Consider the following 20,897-nt stretch of genomic DNA (forward strand, 5'->3'; position numbering starts at 1 on the left):
ATTATGGTAGTCGCTAAGAAAAACAAGATAAGATATAAAACCAAATGGTACATGAACAAGACCCAACTAGAACAAGTAGAGGTATATAAATATTTGGGGGTGTTATTTGATGAAAAGGGTAATTACATGCTTCATAAAAAGGATATACAACGAAAGGCTAATGCATTAACTGCAGCATTTAGAACTGTACAGAAGTCATTCAGTAACCTCACATATGGTCCACTCCTGAGCATCATAGGGGCAAGACTCCTCCCAACTATCATGTATGGTAGTGAAGCACTAATGGGAAAGGATACCAAAACAATACATAAGGCCCTAACAAGAACATATAGGGTACTTTTTCAACTCCCTGGGGATGTGTCATCCTCACAAATTAGGTTGGAGTTTGGATTAACCAACCAACAATATGCGAGGCAAGGGCAATTTATCAAGATCTGGAAGCGTATAAAAAATGACCATGAAAATGAGATATCACAGCTACTATGGAAGGAAATAAATAATAACGTAAACTCAGCCGCATGGATCTACCTCAAGGAAGCAATAGATGACTTTGCAGTTACTTATATCTGGGAAAACAATATAACTAATGCATCGTTCAAAAAAATACTTAATAAAACTACAAACCAATTATCTATTGTAAGTGACAAAGCCATCCTCATAGAGAGAAAACACGCCTGGTCAGTAATAAATGGCTACAAAAAAAAGGGAATACAACAATACTTGGAAATACCCTGGACTGAGAAAAATAAACAGGTGCTTCTTAAAGCGAGATTTGGAATGCTGCCGGGACTTTGTCATCTTCCCCCGTGGAAAAATACCTAAGAACAAACAACGTGTGGATTGTGTAACAAAGGTGAGAAGAATATTCTTCACCTATTATGCATTTGCCCCGAACTCCTAAATGAGAGAACATTAATTAAATTACCGCTTAGGGTAGGTGGAATAAGGACATGTAGGCAGGCCCTGATACGGTGTCTACAGTCAAATGATATAAGTTTAAATGCTACCTTCGTAAGATTTCTATTGACAGTGAACAAGAAATTAGGAGAACAATAATTTTTAAAAAATAGTAATTTTTTATGCAACCAAATGAATTTTAGGTGCCTTGGCATTTTAATTGTTTTTAAATTAATATAGCAATTTATTTGTTTCTTTTTTCTATCGCATGTGTAATATTGTAAGATTTTAAATAATCAACCAATAAAATGTACTTACTTACTTACTTACTTACAGTCGATAGTGAGGCGGTGTGTTGACTCGTGAGGGAGGGTATATTTACACTAGGTAGGGGAAAAAAGATTTGGCGGTCGTTCTAGATAGTTAACAGCAAACAGGGATTATGGTCTAGAAACTAAGGTTAGACAAAGGAGCGGGCCGCTGCTGGAGCGCTGCGCGCGCATTTCTGCGCATTCTAGCGATTTTTAGCCAAACCTGTTATTGTATTTGCTTTATTTTACTTTGTTCTCCCCTGCTTTTATCCCCTCACTTGCACAATAATCGGTAGCTCACCGCCGCTTGAGCGGGTCCGGTTCTTGGGGTGGGCTGCCGGTTTTGGGCGCCATCTTTGAGTGGGGTGAGTATTTGCTGGAGTCACCAACAGCGGCCTGCGCTTTAGTGCGCAATAGCCAGCGAGGAACGCCTACTTAAGGCGAGTCCTTCTGTGGCCCGCCCTGACAAGGAGCGCACCGCTGCTGGAGTGCTGCGCGCGCATTTCCACGCATTCTAGCGATTTTTAGCCAAACCTGTTATTGTATTTGCTTTATTTTACTTTGTTCTCCCCTGCTTTTATCCCCTCACTTGCACAATAATCGGTAGCTCACCGCCGCTTGAGCGGGTCCGGTTCTTGGGGTGGGCTGCCGGTTTTGGGTGCCATCTTTGAGTGGGGTGAGTGTTTGCTGTAGTCACCAACAGCGACCTGCGCTTTAGTGCGCAATAGCCAGCGAGGAACGCCTACTTAAAGCTCCTCCCCCAGCGTAGCGGGATCGCGTAGCGGGCGCGCCTTCGCGTGGCCGGAGTTGTGCCAGAGTCCTGCCGGTCTGCGCCCGTCCGCGCTAAGGCCGTGCGGGACGCTGCGGGTTGGAGGACTGTGGCAGACGATACATCATTTCGCGTGCCGCGATATTCCATAGAGAGTCTATATTCCATCGGTCAGGTCAGTCAGAGGTGTAGCCTCCCGCCTGTTCATCCACTTTGTGGCCCGTACCGCTGTCGCTGCAACGGTTGGGCGCTTGACCCCCCGGGGTCCATCCTCCGGAAGGGTTCGTTAGTTGCCCACCGTATTAAGGGCTCTCCACCCTTTCTGCGGGTCTTAAATCTGAATGTTAGACCGGCATTGAAACATCACCAAGACATCTACGATCTAATTGAGGATGAAGCCCCCGATGTCTTTGCCATTACTGAAACCTGGCTTCAGGATGCGGATGCTGCTATTTCCAATCTAGCATGCCCCCCTGACTATTCTATGTTTACTCTCAATAGATCTTCGAGAGGCGGTGGTATAGCTCTCATAGTCTTGTTTTACCTGCGAGTGGAGCGGCCTTAACATTGCCGGGTGCCTCTTTCAAGATCTCAGTCAGTCCCCAGTTTACGTTCTCTGGGATGGTTGTGTATTGTCCGCCGGGTAGTGATGTAGTGTTCAGAAATTCATTCCCCGATGCTGTTGGCACACTTGTTATAGATTGTGCCAACTATTCCATCTTGGGTGACCTGAACCTACATTTTGACACTCCTTCCAACTTGACGGTACGCAGCATTTCAGCCGACTTAGAGGCCTTTCAGCTCTCCCAGCTGGTTTCTCGGCCTACCCATATGGGGGGACATATCCTCGACCCCTTTTTTACTAATCTGCCGGAGACTAAAATCATATCTATTTCTCCGTTAGCGTGGACTGACCATTCCCTGGTGACCATTCAATGTCCGATACCTGTGACCCCTTCCATCTCTTCGGGCAGACGGGTATCTAGGAGGCTTTGGAACAAACTCAGGCTAGAAGACTTTCACCGCCTTCTAGCTGAAGATCCGCTGGGCCCATTGAATGGCGTGGAAGAGGGCTACGACCATTTCTGATCCTGTATTACCAGGGCACTGGACACTCTGATTCCCATCGTATCGAGTAAAATCAGTACCAGAGAGTGGAGTCCCTGGTATGACAGCGCCTTACGTGCCTTGAAGGGAGCCTGTAGACGGGCAGAGAGAGCATGGCGGAAGACGTATGAGGCTGATTTAAAAGCTGCATATGCTGCTTCCGTCAAGATCTATCACCGGGCTATTTGTCGAGCCCGTGCGGCATGTTATGCTGCAGAAATCCGTAACAGCTCAAACCCGTCGAAGAACATCTTCAAGGCCGTGAAGGATCTTTCGGCAAAGCGGACTTCCTCTGTGACTGTGGGTTCCATCTCCCACTGCGAATCCATTGCTTCTTACTTTCTGGGAAAAGTCCAAGCTATCTACCGGGCATTCCCTAGCACAGGGATTGACCTGGGAAGTTCCAACGGGGCACTATGTCATACTACCCTGCTTTCATTTCCACCTCTTTCTCCGGAGGGGTTTGACAAACTTGCTTTGCAAGTTAAATCTGGTTCTCCATCAGATCCAGTAAGACCTGCTCTTTTCAGAGATCAGGCCTTTATGGGACGTTCTGTCGTATGTTCCCTAGTCAACCTCTCATTGGAGTCGGGTGTGGTTCCAACTAAGTGGAAGCAGGCGGTGGTGTACCCAATTATTAAGAAGCCCTCCTTGGACCCATCGAAGCCCGAAAGCTACCGTCCCATCTCGCTGCTACCCTGGCCGGCGAAGATAACAGAGGCTCATGTCAACTTGGCCCTGTCAGAACATCTCGCCCGGACCAACGCCCTTGATCCCACACAAAATGGCTTCCGTGCTGGGCACAGTACGGAGACCGCTCTCCTCGTGATGGTAGAACATCTACGTGCGGTGTTGGATGCTGGTCAGACGGCGGCGCTGATACTGTTAGACCTCAGCGCCGCCTTTGACACGGTCTCTCACAGCATCCTTCTGCATCGGCTTACGGAGATTGGTGTCGGGGGCCAGGCGCTGCAGTGGTTCCGCTCCTTCCTCGGTAATCGTTACTTTTGTGTTGCCATCCCTCCCTTCAAGTCCAATTTACAGCCACTGGCCATGGGGGTTCCGCAGGGATCCTCGCTGAGTCCCACGTTGTTCAATCTGTACGTGAGACCGCTGACTGAGGTCGCCAGGCAGTGGGGCCTAACCTTGGTCTCATATGCCGACGACACACAGCTGGCGGTCACTCTCAGCGGGGATGCGGAACAAGATGCCCCCAGGTTTCAGGATGGACTGAAGGCGGTGGCCAGCTGGTTGATGGGGAACTGTCTCCAGCTCAATGCCACTAAGACAAAGGTTATGATTGTCGGAAGGGGAGTGGAACTATGGGGTGACCAATGGTGGCCGCCAGAGTTGGGACCTACCCCGACTCCGGTGTCGGAGTTGAAAAATCTGGGAGTCTGGCTGGATGCTGGTCTCACCTTCGTAGGACACACCAAAAAAACAGCCGCCTGTTGTTTTGGCCTGCTGAGAGGCTTAAGACCTGTCCTCAAATACTTTGACGCCCCAACCAGGCAGCTGGTAATCCAGGCCACTATCATCTCTCGCCGGGATTACGCTAGCTCCCTCCTGGTCGGGGCCAATCAGGCTGAGCTTACCCGCTTGCAACGGGTACAAAATGCTGCGGCCAGAACGATTGTCGGCCTGCCCAGATTTTGCCCGGTGTCAAGTGTCCTACGCTCCTTACACTGGCTTCCAATGAGGAAGCGTATCCTCTTTAAGGTCCTTTGTCTGACCTTTAAGATTTTGAGAGGTATAGGCCCTGAAATTATGTCCAGCTTTCTTTCTTTCTATGTCCCGACACGCACCCTCCGTTCCCAAGGCCAGGCCTTTGCTGTAGTTCCTAGATACAGGCTTTGCCGTGTGGGGGGACGTTCCTTCAGCGTCAAAGCTGCAACAACTTGGAACTCTCTCCCGGTTGAAATTCGCCTGCTGGAGGACCTCACGGCTTTTCGGAAAGCCATAAAAACCTTTCTGTTTTAGTTGCCCCTTCTAGTTTCTGTTATTACCTGTTGTGTTATGTTCTCCTTGTCAATGCGCCAGGACGCTTCTTAGCTGGAGTAGCTGTGCGCACAACAAATAACAATAACATAACATAACATAACAAGTGCCCCGTCTTCCTACCCAGCCCGCCAAACGCTGCCGTACCTGCTGCAGCCACACTCCTCCCTCGGGAGTGTGGCACGGTGAATCGCGGATCCGGTGGCCTCCTGGCTTACTGCTGTCGTCTTCTGCTTCTCCAACAAACGCTCCGCCGGTCCACTCTCCCGCTCTCGATCTTCCAAGGGTGACGTCACACGCTAAAACATCTTCTTCCGTGTTTTTACCCATTCGGAAGAACGCGTTTTCATCAGGGGGTGGAGTCACGTTCTCTTGGGTCTTCCATTTAAAGGAGCCGTCATCCTCCTGTTTATCTGCCAGGACCCACGGACTGGCTTCTCCACTGTTCCAGTCATGCTGGTAATGGGGCAGAGAGGGAGGGGACGTCAGATCACTACGTCTCCACTCCGTACTGATAGGTTCTTTTCCTCCCGGCCCCTGCCCCGTGTTACATTCCTCCCCCCCTGGTTTCTGCCGATTGGGGAGAATGAATTGTCGGGATAGGAAATCAGCATTTCCATTCTCAGTGCCCTTTCGATGTTGGATCGAAAAAGAGAAGGGTTGTAGAAGAAGGAACCCCCTGAGTACTCTAGGGTTATGGGCTTTGGTCCTATTCATCCATTGTAGAGGGGCGTGATCTGTATAAAGTACGAAAGGCTTGCCTTCCAGGTAGTACCTTAATGTATCCACTGCCCACCTTATTGCTAGGCATTCTCTTTCAATGGTGGGATATTTGCACTACCTAGGGTGTAGTTTCCTGCTAATGTAGAGGATTGGATGGTCTAATCTGTCCTCTCCTATGTCTGACAATACCCCCCCTAACCCTGTGTTAGAAGCATCAGTGGCTAAAGAAAAAGGTTTATTGAAGTTGGGAGGTATTAACACCGGACTTGTGGTGATGGCCACTTTGAGGGTCTTAAAGGCTTGTTTGGCCTCTTCAGAAGGGTTTAGAATGGAGGCGGGTTTAACCTCCTTTTGTAATAGGTCTGTGAGAGGACCTGCTGTCACAGCGAAGTTGTCAATAAATCTCCTGTAATAGTCTATAAGGCCTAGAAAGGCTCGTATCTCTTTTTTTGTTTTGGGGATGGGGAGTGTTCATGATGGCTTTTACTTTTTCCCCTTGTGGGGCTATGACACCTTCTCCCAACATGTACCCCAGGTATTTAACCTTGGAGTATGCCGCTCGGAATTTTTTTGCGTTTATGTGTAATCCTGCCTTGTGTAGGGCTTCCAGAATAGCTGTTAAGTGGGTTAAGTGATCTGACCAGGTGTTACTAAAGATCACAATGTCGTCAAGATAGACTGAACAGAAGGAGGAAAAGGGATGAAAGTTGGTGTTCATCAACCGCTGGAAGGTTACGGGTGCCCCATGTAGCCCAAAGGGCAGGACGTTGAACTCTTATAAGCCTTCCTCTGTAGCAAAGGCAGTCTTACGTCTATCCTCTTCCCTAAGGGGTACCTGCCAGTACCCCTTTGTGAGGTCCAGCGAAGGGATAAACTTGGCTTCTCCTATCCTTTTTATTAAATCATCCACTCTGGGAATGGGATAGGCATCAAAAGAGGATATATAGTTTAAGGCTCTGAAGTACATACAGAACCTGGTAGTCCCATCTGGTTTAGGAATCTTGACAATGGGGGACGACTAGTTACTCCTAGATGGACGGATAACCCCCAACTTGAGCATTTCTTGTACTTCCCTTTTTATATCCTGTCTTCACGCTGCAGGCACCCTGTAGGCTTTCTGTTTAACACATTTTCCTGTTTCTGTTTCGATTTGTTACTCTATCAAATGCGTTCGTCCGGGCAGGTCCGAAAACATTTGAGAGAAGGGTTGTAAGGTGTGTTTAAGATCTGTTTTCTGGGAGTATGTGAGGTCCTCATTGACTGGCAGTTGTTCCAAGGTGCTCTGATCCGAACCAGTAGGTACACCGAATTGAGCTACCTTGGGTAACGGACCTATCCATTTTTTTTATAGATTAATATGAAAGGACTGCCTCCTTGAAGGGGAGATCTGTACTCGGTAGGTGGTTCGCCCAATGGTGTCTAATATGGGATAGGAGCCCAACCATTCACTCCTGAACTTGTTAGTGGAGGAGGGTAACAACACTAAGACCCAGTCTCCTTTTACTAGCGTTCTCCATTTCTTTCCTTTGTCATAGTATTTCTTTTGCCTATTCTGACTATTTTCTAAGGAAGAGTATGCCAAATCTCTCAATTTGCTGATCTTGGATTTCAGCTGTTGAGTATACTCTAGCATGGTTTTCAGTTTGTGGTGTCTCTCTTGTTCCCAAGTATCCTTAGTTATTTCTAATAGTGACCTAGGCTGTCTGCCATATAGCAGCTCGAAGGCTGAACAACCTTGACTACTTTGTACTTGGGCCCTCAGTGCGTAAAGTGCTACGTGTAGGACTTGGTCCAAGTCTTTGTGTTCAACAGAGAGCATTTTTTAGGGCAGTTATCAAGGTCCGGTTGTACCTTTCTACCAACCCATCCCTTTGTGGGTGGTAAGCTGAGGTTTTTATGTGACTCAAATCTAGTAATTTACAGACTTCCCTCATTAATTGGGAGACAAAAGGAGTCCTCTGGTCTGCTAAGATTTCCTTTGGAAATCCCACCCTCGAGAATAATTCTATCAATTTCTCTGCTATATTTTTAGCATTAGGGACTCTTAAGGGAAAGGCCTCTGGAAATCTGGTTGTGTAGTCCACTATGACAAGGGCATAGGAATGTCCTTTTGTAGTGCGAGGGAGGGGCCCGATAATATCCATGCCTACCCTTTCAAAGGGATTCCCTAATATGGGGAGAGGTAGCAAGGGAACAGCAGGGGGCCTATACATGTTTCTTTTCTGGCAAATGTCACAGTTTACTATAATCCTCTGCCTCTTTATAAATCCCTGGCCAATAAAAGAGCTTTAGCTGGTGATGTGTAGTTTTTTCGGCCCCTGAATGACCGGCAGATAGGTGGGTGTGTGCATATAACTGGATTTGTTCCCGGAATTCCTTTGGAACCAACAATTGGAGGAAATCTCTGAGTTTACCTAGCCTATATAATAGGTCATTTTTTATCAGGAATTTAGGAAAGGTCTGACTAGGAAGGGCTTGTTCCATATGTGCCTTTTCCCAAGCGTTGAATAGGGATGCATCGTTGATTTGTGCAAAGCGGAAACCACGACCCAGTAACCATGGTTCAGTAGACAAGAGGGCTGGGCAGGGATTAGGTTTCTCTGGTTTGTGCTCTTTAATTTCCCTCCGAAATAGGGCCAGAAAATCGGGGTTATCTACCCCTATAATGAGGTCTTCAGGAAGGGAATCTACCACTCCTACTCTCACTGAACATGGGGTTTTCTCGGTGGTTGTAATTGTGATGTGGGCCAACGGATAGGGTTTCACGTCCCCATGTACACACCTAATGTACACTAATGAGTCGGGGATGAGCTGTTGGCGTAGCACTAATTTCTTTTGGATAACTGACTGTCTACATTCCGAGTCCAACAGAGCCCTGATTTGTTGTTGGTTGACCATTACCCTTACATAGAAAGAAGGTCCCATCTCCGCTGTGTACATCACGGCCTTAGGTATGTACCGCACCTCCATTGGTTCTTTGGGGGACTTTCTTCTGGGACACAGTCGAGTGATATGGCCCCATTCGCCTACTCGAAGCATTGGGGGCCTTTGAAAACTGGTTCCATTCTCATTGGTTTCACTTTTGGTTGCTCTGGACCGACTTTGAACTTTCTCTCCTGTTTTGGTACTGCAGATACCTTTGTCGTTTTTTTTTTTATCCCAAGGGAGGGACCCAGGCTGCGCTCTGGAATAATTGGTAGCCATTTCCACGGATTGCTGGGCAGTAAGGCCAGAATGTTGTTTGAGCCAAAGTTGTGTTCCGTACCATGACGCTTCTAGAAATTGTTCCAAGTATATACTTGTCATAATTTCTTCATTGGTCCTACTCTCCGGTTTAAGCCACTTATCGGCTGCCATTTTCAAACGGAGATATAGGGTCTTGGGGTTCTCACCTGGTATTCCTTTTTCCTTACGGAACCTTACGCGATAGGCCTCGGCGTCTAGTCCTAAGTGATCCAGAATTATTTCTTTGATCTCGTGGTAAGGCGTGTTCCCTGTGGCATTGGCCACCTGGTACGCGGCCTGTGCTTCCCCTGTTAACAATGAAGCTAGAAAGAAGGGCCATTTTTCTTCAGCCCATCCACAGGCCCTGGCTGCTCATTCAAAGTTGGTTAAGAAGGCATCTGGGTCCTCCCCTGCATTATAGTTCTGTAAGGATACTCCAGAGGGGTGCGTAGGTGGGGCTCTTCGATCCCCACCGGGTAGAGCACTGGGTTGTTGGACCGCTTTGTTTAAGCCTTCTATTTGGGCCGTGATGGTGTTCTTAAAAACTTCCCTGTCTGCTTGGGCCGAAGTCATATGTCTTTCTACCGCCCATTCTAGCTTTTCTTGCCCCTTTATGAGGTGTTGTAGTAATTGGTCCACCTTCTGTTGCAGGATGGAAGGGGGGAATCCCACTTCTGACACCACTTGTGGTGTGGGATCAAAAAGGGACCGAAGACCAGTTCCTGGTAGATATGGCTTTATTTTGGTAAAGGTGTTTTTGTGGCGGGTTGTCAGTCTGTCTCTCTGAAAATCCCGGGGGTCCGTGATGGCTTCTGGGTCTATTCTTGTTTCGACTTGGCTATGAGGTCGTCTCGAGGTTGTGTTCAGTGCCTCCTAACTTCTTCTGAACTGTAATGCCTTGTTGTACTCCGCCGTGAAAAGAAAATATATACAGACCGTCAGGATAGGTATTCTGGCTAGATTTGCCCACAGGGAAGCAGGGGAGTGCAGGGGACACCAGTGCTACGGTGCTATACACATGAACACACAGTCAATAGTGAGGAGGTGTGTTGATTCGTGAGGAAGGGTATATTCACACTAGGTAGGGGAAAAAGGATTTGGCGGTCGTTCTGGATAGTTAACAGCAAACAGGGATTATGGTCTAGAAGTGCCCCGTCTTCCTACCAAGACCGCCAAACGCTGACATACCTGCTGCAGAAACACTCCTCCCTCGGGAGTGTGGCACGGTGAATCGTGGAACCGGTGGCCTCCTGGCTTACAGCTGTCGTCTTCTGCTTCTCCAACAAACGCTCCTTCCTTCGCTCCTCCGGTCCACTCTTCCGCTCTCGATCCTCCAAGGGTGACGTCACACGCCAAAACATCTTCTTCCGTGCTTTTACCCATTCCGAAGAACGCGTCGTCATCAGGGGGCTGAGTCACGTTCTCTTGGGTCTTCCAGTTAAAGGAGCCGTCATCCTCCAGTTCGTCTGCCAAGACCCACGGACTGGCTTCTCCACTGTTCCAGTCATGCTGGTAATGGGGCAGAGAGGGAGGGGACTTCAGATCACTACGTCACCACTCCGTACTGATAGGTTCTTTTCCTCCTGGCCCCTGCCCCGTGTTACATTCCTCCCCCCCTGGTTTCTGCCGATTGGGGAGAATGAATTGTTGGGATAGGAAATCAGCATTCCCATTCTCAGTGCCCTTTCGATGTTGGATCGAAAAAGAAAAGGGTTGTAGAAAAAGGAACCCCCTGAGAACTCTAGAGTTATGGGCTTTGGTCCTATTCATCCATTGTAGAGGGGCGTGATCTGTATAAAGTACAAAAGGCTTGCTTCCAGGTAGTACCTTAATTTATCCACTGCCCACCTTATTGCTAGGCATTCTCTTTCAATCGTGGGGTATTTGCACTCCCTAGGGTGTAGTTTCCTGCTAATGTAGAGGATCGGATGTTCTAATCCGTCCTCTCCTATTTCTGACAATACCGTCCCTAACCCTGTGTTCGAAGCATCAGTGGCTAAAGAAAAAGGTTTATTGAAGTTGGGAGGTATTAACACCGGACTTGTGGTGATGGCCACTATGAGGGTCTTAAAGGCTTGTGTGGCCCCTTCAGAAGGGTTTAGCCTCCTTTCGTAATAGGTCTGTGAGAGGACTTGCTGTCAAAGCGAAGTTGTCAATTCATCACCTGTAATAGCCTATAAGGCCTAGAAAGGCATGTATCTCTTTTTTTGTTTTAGGGATGGGGAGTGTTCATGATGGCTTTTACTTTTTCCCCTTGTGGGGCTATGACACCTTCTCCCAACATGTACCCCAGGTATTTAACCTTGGAGTATGCCGCTCTGGATTTTTTTGCGTTTATGTGTAATCCTGCCTTGTGTAGGGCTTCCAGAATAGCTGTTAAGTGGGTTAAGTGATCTGACCAGGTGTTACTAAAGATCACAATGTCGTCAAGATAGACGGAACAGAAGGAGGAAAAGGGGTGTAAGATGGTGTTCATCAACCGCTGGAAGGTTGCTGGTGCCCCATGTAGCCCAAAGGGCAGGACGTTGAACTCATATAAGCCTTTCTCTGTAGCAAAGGCAGTCTTACGTCTATCTTCTTCCCTAAGGGGTACCTGCCAGTACCTCTTTGTGAGGTCCAGCGTGGTGATAAACTTGGCTTCTCCTATCCTTTTTATTAAATCATCCACTCTGGGAATGGGATAGGCATCAAAGGAGAATATATTGTTTAAGGCTCTGAAGTCCATACAGAACCTGGTTGTCCCATCTGGTTTAGGAATCATGTCAATGGGGGACGACCAGTTACTCCTAGATGGACGGATAACCCCCAACTTGAGCATGTCTTGTACTTACCTTTTTATATCCTGTCTTCGCGCTGCAGGCACCCTGTAGGCTTTCTGTTTAACACATTTTCCTGTTTCTGTTTCGATTTTTTGCTCTATCAAATGCGTTAGTCCGGGCAGGTCCAAAAACATTTGAGAGAAGGGTTGTAAGGTGTTTTTAAGATCTGTTTTCTGGGAGTATGTGAGGTACTCATTGAGTGGCAGTTGGTCCAAGGTGCTCTGATCGGACCCAGTAGGTATACCGAATTGAGCTACCTTGGGTAACGGACCTATCCATTTTTTTACTAGATTAATATGAAAGGTCTGCCTCCTTGAAGTGGAGATCTGCACTTGGTAGGTGGTTCGCCCAATGGTGTCTATTATGGGATAGGGGCCCAACCATTCACTCCTGAACTTGTTAGTGGAGGAGGGTAACAACACTAGGACCCAGTCTCCTTTTACTAGCGTTCTCCATTTCTTTCCTTTGTCATAGTATTTCTTTTGCCTATTCTGACTATTTTCTAAGGAAGAGTAGGCCAAATCTCTCAATTTGCGGATCTTGGATTTCAGCTGTTGAGTATACTCTAGCATGGTTTTCAGTTCGTGGTGTCTCTCTTGTTCCCAAGTATCCTTAGTTATTTCTAATAGTGACCTAGGCTGTCTGCCGTATAGCAGCTCGAAGGCTGAACAAGCTAGACTACTTTGTACTTAGGCCCTCAGTACGTAAAGTGCTAAGGTTAGGACTTGGTCCCAGTCTTTGTGTTCAACAGGGAGCATTTTTTTAGGGTAGTTTTCAAGGTCGGTTGCACCTTTCTACCAACTCATCTATTTGTGGGTGGTAAGCTGAGGTTTTTATGTGACTCAAATCTAGTAATTTACAGACTTCCCACATAAATCAGGAGAAAAAAAGGAGTCCTCTGGTCTGCTAAGATTTCCTTTGGAAATCCCACCCTCGTGAATATTTCTATCAATTTCTCTGCTATATTTTTAGCATTAGGGACTCTTACGGGAAAGGCCTCAGGAAATTTGGTTGTGTAGTCCACTATGACAAGGGCATAGGAATTTCCTTTTGAATTGCGAGGGAGGGGCCTGAAAATATCCATGCCTACCCTTTCGTAGGGATTCCCTAATATGGGGAGAGGTTGCAGGGGAACAGCAGGGGGCCTATACTTGTTTTTTTTCACCAAATGTCACATTGTTTACAATAATCCTCTGCCTCTTTATAAATCCCTGGCCAATAAAAGAGCTTTAGCAGGTGTTGTGTCGTTTTTTCGGCCCCTGAATGACCGGCAGATAGGTGGGTTTGTGCATATAACAGGATTTGTTCCCGGAATTCCTTTGGAACCAACAATTGGAGGAAATCTCTGGGCTTACCTAGCCTATATAATAGGTCATCTTTTATCAGGAATTTAGGGAAGGTCTGACTAGGAAGGGCTTGTTCCATATGTGCCTTTTCCCAAGCGTTGAATACGGATGCATCGTTGATTTGTGCAAAGTGGAAACTACGATCCAGTAACCATGGTTCAGTAGACAAGAGGGCCGGGCAGGGATTAGGTTTCTCTGGTTTGTGCTCTTTAAGTTCCCTCTGAAATAGGGCCAAAAAATTTGGGTTATCTACCCCTATAATGAGGTCTTCAGGAAGGCAATCTACCACTCCTACTCTCACTGAACATGGGGTTCTCCCGGTGGTTGTAATCGTTATGTGGGCCAACGGATAGGGTTTCACGTCCCCATGTACACACCTAATATAGACTAATGAGTCGGGATGAGCTGTTTGGGTAGCACTCATTTCTTTTGGATAACTGACTGTCTACATCCCGAGTCCAACAGAGCCCTTATTTTTCGTTGGTTGACCGTCACCCTTACATAGAAAGAAGGTCCCATCTCTGCGGTGTACATCACAGCCTTAGGTATGTACCCCACCTCCATTGGTTCTTCGGGGGACTTTCTTCTGGGACACAGTCGAGCGATATGGCCCCATTTGCCGCACTCGAAGCATTGGGGGCCTTTGAAAACTGGTTCCATTCTTATTGGTTTCCCTTTTGGTTGCTCTGTACCGACTTTGAACTTTCTCTCCTGTTTTGGTACTACGGATACCTTTGTCGGTTTTTCTTGATCCCAAGGGAGGGACCTAGGCTGCGCTCTGGAATAATTGGTGGCCATTTCCACGGCTTGCTGGGCAGTAAGGTCAGAATGTTGTTTGAGCCAAAGTTGTGTTCCGTACGATAACGCTTCTAGAAATTGTTCCAAGTATATACTTGTCATAATTTCTTCTTTGGTCCTACTCTCCAGTTTAAGCCACTTATCGGCTGCCATTTTCAACCGGAGATAAAGGGTCTTGGGGTTCTCACCTGGTATTCCTTTTTCCTTCCGGAACCTTACGCGATAGGCCTCGGCGTCTAGTCCAAAGTGGTCCAGAATCATTTCTTTGATCTCGTGGTAAGGCGTGTTCCCTGTGGTATTGGCCACCTGGTACGCGGCCTGTGCTTTCCCTGTTAACAATGGAGCTAGAAAGAAGGGCCATTTTTCTTCAGCTCATCCACAGGCCCTGGCTACTCGTTCAAAGTTGGTTAAAAAGGCATCTGGGTCCTCCCCTGTGTTATATTTCTGTAAGGATACTCCAGAGGGGTGCGTAGGTGGGGCTCTTCGATCCCCACCGGGTAGAGCACTGGGTTCTTGGACCGCTTTGTTTAAGCATTCTATTTGGGCCGTGATGGTGTTCTTAAAAACTTCCCTATCTGCCTGGGACGACGTCATTTGTCTTTCTACCGCCCATTCTAGCTTTTCTTGCCCCTTTATGAGGTGTTGTATTAATTGGTGCATCTTCTGTTGCGGGATGGAAGGGAGGGATCACGGGGGTCCGTGATGGCTTCTGGGTCTATTCTTGTTTCGACTTGGCTATGAGGTCGTCTCAAGGTTGTGTTCAGTGCCTCCTAACTTCTTCTGAACTGTAATGCCTTGTTGGACTCCGCCATGAAAACTAAATATGTACAGACCATCAGGATAGGTATTCTGGCTAGATTTACCCACAGGGAACCAGTGGAGTGCAGGGAACACCAGTGCTATGGTACTATACACATGAACACACAGTCGATAGTGAGGCGGTGTGTTGACGTGAGGAAGGGTATATTTACACTAGGTAGGGGAAAAAGTATTTGGCTGTCATTCTGGATAGTTAACAGCAAACAGGGATTATGGTCTTGAAGTGCCCCGTCTTCCTACCCAGCCCGCCAAACGCTGCCATACCTGCTGAAGCCACACTCCTCCCTCGGGAGTGTGGCACGGCGAATCGCGGATCCGGTGGCCTCCTGGCTTACTGCTGTCATCTTCAGCTTCTCCAACAAACGTTCCTTCCTTCGCGCCTCCGGTCCACTCTCCCGCTCTCGATCCTCCAAGGGTGACGTCACACACCAAAACATCTTCTTCCGTGTTTTTACCCATTCGGAAGAACGCGTCGTCATCAGGGGGCGGAGTCACGTTCTCTTGGGTCTTCCAGGTAAAGGAGCCGTCATCCTCCTGTTCGTCTGCCAGGACCCACGGACTGGCTTCTCTACTGTTCCAGTCATGCTGGTAATGGGGCAGAGAGGGAGGGGATGTCAGATCACTAAGCCACCACTCCGTACTGATAGGTTCTTTTCCTCCCGGCTCCTGCCCCGTGTTACAGTATGTTGAATGGATTTTTCTTCCTAAGAATAACACCTGAAAGCAGGTATTTGACCCCATTTAGCGTGCTGGGTTCTCAGAAATAGTTCTGCCGTTTTCCCCAGGTGTATAAGAACAGCCCTGGGTTGTTCTCAGCCAGAGATACAGAACTTTAAAAACATTTGATGTCCAGGCATTGTCCTATCTTGATGACATTTAGTTAACGAATGATACACCCTTGACAAGAGTGGATCACATTGTTTTGGAATTCACTCACATGGGCTACCGATTTAATTTAAAAAACTCAAAGATTGGCCATCTCAATGTCCTGTGTCTGGGATAAGAGCTGTCAAATGAAGGCAAATTTCAATCCATATTGAGATTCCTACATTTTGGCAGAACTTACATTCAGACACAGAATGGGTTAAACCATTCTACGAGTTGATTCATCCAGACTTTTCAAGCACACACTGGACAACTCAACACACACACATTTTACGTTCAGTACAAGCTCACATACTAGCTTCAAAAGACTTACACATGTGTAAACACTACAAACCTAGTGAGCCGTATCATTGCGGGTGCACCAGGATATACCATTCAGCGAGGGAGACACTGTACCGATTGCATATAAATCGCATTTTTTTTACAAATTCTGAGATGTGTTTTGTATTGAGAGAAAATATTTGGATGGTGGTACAGACTGCTGTGGTAAGAGAAAGAGCACTGACTCAGGGGAAACAAATCATTTTTGGGACTCCAGTGCCGGCCTTAGAGGGCGACACAAAGGCCAGGGTTCCTAACACTAAGGCTTTACATCTGGGATGATTATATGATATGTAGTGACAGTTCAGCACAGCTTGCCATAGGGACAAAACACCGATACTCAACAGCATGCACCACTGTTAAGGATTAGGGCCCAGATGTAGGTAATCCGATTTTACCGATTCATAAATACCGAATTTTACCGTATTGGTATTTTAGAATCGGTAAATGGTATGTAGCTAAAAAATCAGTAAAAAAATACAGATTCGGTAAAATTCGGTATCGGACAATCGGAAAATACCGAATCGGTATTTACCGATTCAGTAATTACCGAATCGGTATTCCCCATGCATTCCTATGTGCCAAAAGGTCCATAGGAATGAATGGGAAATACCGATTCTGTAAATACCGAATCGGTAAATACCGATTCAGTAAATACCGAATCGGAAAGCAAACAAAAGTGAAACATAAGTAGGCAGCCAATCAGGTGCTACCACCCTCCCCCTCCCCTCCAGGAAGTGGCTACACAGGCAGATGCAACTAATTAGAAGCTTTTGGAAAGGCAGTTGGAGCTGAGCTGAGTCCCTGAGTGGCAGAAAGGGTGTTGTGCACTTTTAAAACAGCAAAATGTCAAGCACCCAAGAAAAAGAGCAGCCTGAGAGGAGGATGAAACTGAAATTCAACAGCATGGAGTTGCAGGTCTTTGTTGAGGAGGTGGTGAATGTGCACCACAAATTGTTTGGCAGGCAGTCCCTCACTGTGGCTGAATCAGCCAAAATAAAAATCTGGCTGGCCATTTTGGACAAAGTAAATGCAGTTGGGGTGATCACCAGGGACACAGATGACCTGAAAAAACGATTTTATGACCTCAGGAGCCAAACCAAAAAGAAATTGGCTGAACATCACAAGCAGGCATCAAAAACTGGCGGAGGCAAGAGCCCAGCACCCCCCTAACTGACCTGGAGGAGATGGTGGCCTCAACCATTGAACCAGACAGCGTCTGCGGACTGGGAGAAGTAGACAGCTCAGCCAGAGCTGCAAGCAAAAAAGGTAAGACAAATGCACTGCATTCCCCCCAATACCATCATCCTTACCTGTACCCTTAGTGGGCAAGTGAACCCAAGTCCAATATTGCTAGCACTATACAGGGCCAATGCATGATGCGATATGTAGTCAGGAAATGTAAGGACATGTCATACAGCACACCAACCAAGTAGTTAAGGAAAGGACTGCATACAGAATATAGTCAATGTGATAAATATTTAATTGTAGTGACTGTGAGACAGTAGCGCTTAGCTAATGTACGCTCATATGTCCACAGGTAAAACGTCTCGCAGGCGTTCGCAGGAGACTGAAGGCACACCACCTGAGAGGGAGGAGAGTCAGGAGGCAGGTCCAACTACCCACAACATACCACAGGACACAGGTGCATCAAGTACCCATCCTCCTGCCCAAGACTCAGAAATGGCTCAAGAGTAGCTGGCGTCCCCTTGCAGATCTCAATCCCCTCTCCTGCTGTCATCCCCAGAAATGCCTGCATCACAGCATGATATGACACCTGCATCACAACCAGGCAGGAGGAATGTTGTGGCCCCACTCCCAGAATTGGAGTCAGTAGCAGCTGACATGGAGGGTGGCGGACCACACAACTTGCCTGTAGATGTTAGCTCTGGTACAACGCACTCCAGTGCAGGGGTGGGCCATAGTGGTGCAAGACGCCGCAGAGTCCAAGAAAGGCCAGCAGATGCACCAGTTGAGAGTCCAAGTGTGTTCCGTGGTCTGGAGGGGAGCATGGTGAGAATACAGAGGAAGCAGGGAAGAGCCATCCAGGCATGCCAACGACAGATGAGGTCCCTGAACAATAACATTGGAGAAATAGGAAAGGGCATCAGTGAGCTGTTACAAGTCAACAAAGAGATGGCAGCAGGGATGCGCGGAATTAACAACTCGGTGCAGCTGCTATGCACCAAACTGGACAATGATTTTGCTGCAAGGCACAAGGAAAGGCAGCGTGCTCATGGCCAAAGTAAAGCCATCAACCGCCTGGCCACTGCCACATCCCTGTTATGCAGGAGAAGCAGTAACATGCAGGAGGCCATGACCGAAAACACCAATGAGGTCACTAGGGGCATGGGCAGGACGACCAGTGCTCTTGAGGCGCTGTTGAATGCCCAAACTGCACACACAGCTGCTCTGGATGTGCCTGTAAGTGAGGAGAGCACAAGCAGGAGCAGCATTGGAAGCACCCTTGTCTCAGAAAATAGGAGGAGCAGGTGCCACGCTGAGGCCACAGGCCAGCAAGACAGTGAGCAGGGTGAGCAACCTACATGTGGTACTGGGAAGCGAGGAAGGAAATAACTTTCACAGTTCACGGTGAAGTGAACCATGACCATTGCAGTTAAATACTTTTTGTTGCACATTTGTGCTTTAAAACCTACGTCATTACAAAATTAAACTACTTTTGGTGCATACTCCACCTGTCTGTGTTTCCTTACTTACTTAAAAGAAGTTGCGTGTCACCTCTTCCCGTCTGTGTCTGCCATCAGTTGGTGTTGCAACTCCAGACTTGTGTGGTTCAGGCACTGCTTCCTCGTCATCATGGTCCTCATAATCGGAGATATCCACTTCTGTGCCCTTCTTGACCGCCAGGTTGTGCAGCATTGCACAGGCTGCAATCATCTTGCAGCAGGTGATTGGTGTGTACTGGCGGGCCCCTCCACTCTTATGGAGGCAGCGAAACCTGCTCTTCCACATGCCAAAGGTGCGCTCCACAATGTTTCTGGTTGTTTTGTGTGCCCTGTTGTATCTCCTCTGACTTGGTGTTGTAGGGTTGAGGTAGGGTGTGAGGATGAAGGACCGGAGGGCATATGCACTGTCCCCTAATAGTAAGAAGAAAAAAACATTACTCACATGCACACACACACATCCACCTGAAATACGCATCAAGGGAGTTTCACACAGTGTGTCACCTAGCAAGTATCCTTCGCCGAATTCCCCCGCTGTCAGGCGTGCGTAGATCTCACTGTTTTGGAAGATGTAGGAGTCGTGGGTACTCCCTGGGAATTTGGCTACTATGTCAGTGATCACGTACTTTGAATCACAGATCACCTGTACATTTATGGTGTGGGTGGATTTACGGTTCCGATAAATTTACTCTGTGGCAGCAGGTGGGCATATTGGTAGGTGGGTACCATCAATGCAGCCAATGATGTTAGGGAACTGCGCCATCTGATAAAAGTCTGTCTTTGTCCTTAGCAGTTCTGCATGCGTTGCAGGGAAGCTGATGTAGTGATTCATTCTCTGCAACATTTCATCAAGGAATTTTTTTAAGAAACGTGACAGACAGCTCTGGGACACCCCACCTACCGCTGCAACCACACTCTGGTAACTCCCAGATGCAAGCAGGTGTAGGCTGCACAGCACCTGCACATGGGGTTGGATGGCGTGTGCCCTTGGGGTTGGATGGTCCAACAGTGGGTGGAGGTCCCTGATAAGGTCCAGGATTGTTTGTGGGGCCAGCCTGTACCTCTGTAGGATCTCAGGCTCAGTTAGCTGGAATACTGTGATCCTCTGCCTGTACACCTGCTCCTCCCTCCTCCAGACCCTCTCTCATTCTGCCTGGAGCCATAGCCGCCTCGCAATGACAGAATGCCGCCATTCTGGTGAAAATGGTGCATTTTGGGACCTTTTTTATAGCCTGCACCTGGTTACCACCTGATTTCAATCCATGGTAAATACCGACTCTTAAATATCAAATTTAATGCAAATTTGGTATTTAAAAGGAGACCTACATCTCGAAATTAATTTTTACCATTTCTTATTTACCGAATTGGTAAATTTACCGATTCGGTAACTTTACCGATTCTGAAACTTTACGGAATCGGTAAATATACCGAATCGATGAAGTTTCCGATTCGGTAACTTTACCGATTCTGTAAAGTTTCCGATTCGGAAACTTTACAGATTCAGTTTGTTTACCGAATCTGCTACTTTTTGGTCGCCTACATCCCGAATGCCCAATACCGGTTGGCAACTGCCGAAATTACCGAATTTCGGCCGTTACCGACCGGTATTGGGCCACCTACATCTGGCCCCAAATGCGGTATGGTGAATTTCACTCTGAAAAGACCTACATGCAGTCATTAGGTGATTGCACAGCGCAGCTGGTGGAACTAAGAGCGCCAACCCTGGCACTTGAGAACACAGATGCAGGATTCTCCACATTCATAGTGTGTGAGTTGTATTATTGTGTCCAGTCTTACAATGAGTATCTACACTACTGGTGCCAGAATGTATTCAGAGGTTCCAAAGGGTACACCATAAAGCACAAAGCGCTTTGGGGACAAGTGGCTAAATGAAAGAATGCTTTACATGAACTCATGTTGATCACACCTGGAGTCACTGGCGTGTAGGAATACACTTTGCAGAAAATTCCATGGCTGATGAAGCTGCAAAAGCAACAGTGCAAACTGCTGCTGTTGCTGCGATTACTCTTTCTAGTACGAGGGTACATAGTTAGAGACATTATGATGGCTGTCAACACTGGAGGTGATAGCTCCCACTTGCAGAATGACTTTCCAGCAAAGTACTCCTATTAGTTAAGTGTGCAAAACATATCATTTGCTCGTATTCCCGGAGTGAGGGATAGAGGAATACCAAA

Source organism: Lissotriton vulgaris, chromosome 3_1, assembly GCF_964263255.1.
Source record: "Lissotriton vulgaris chromosome 3_1, aLisVul1.2, whole genome shotgun sequence".
NCBI lineage: Eukaryota > Metazoa > Chordata > Amphibia > Caudata > Salamandridae > Lissotriton > Lissotriton vulgaris.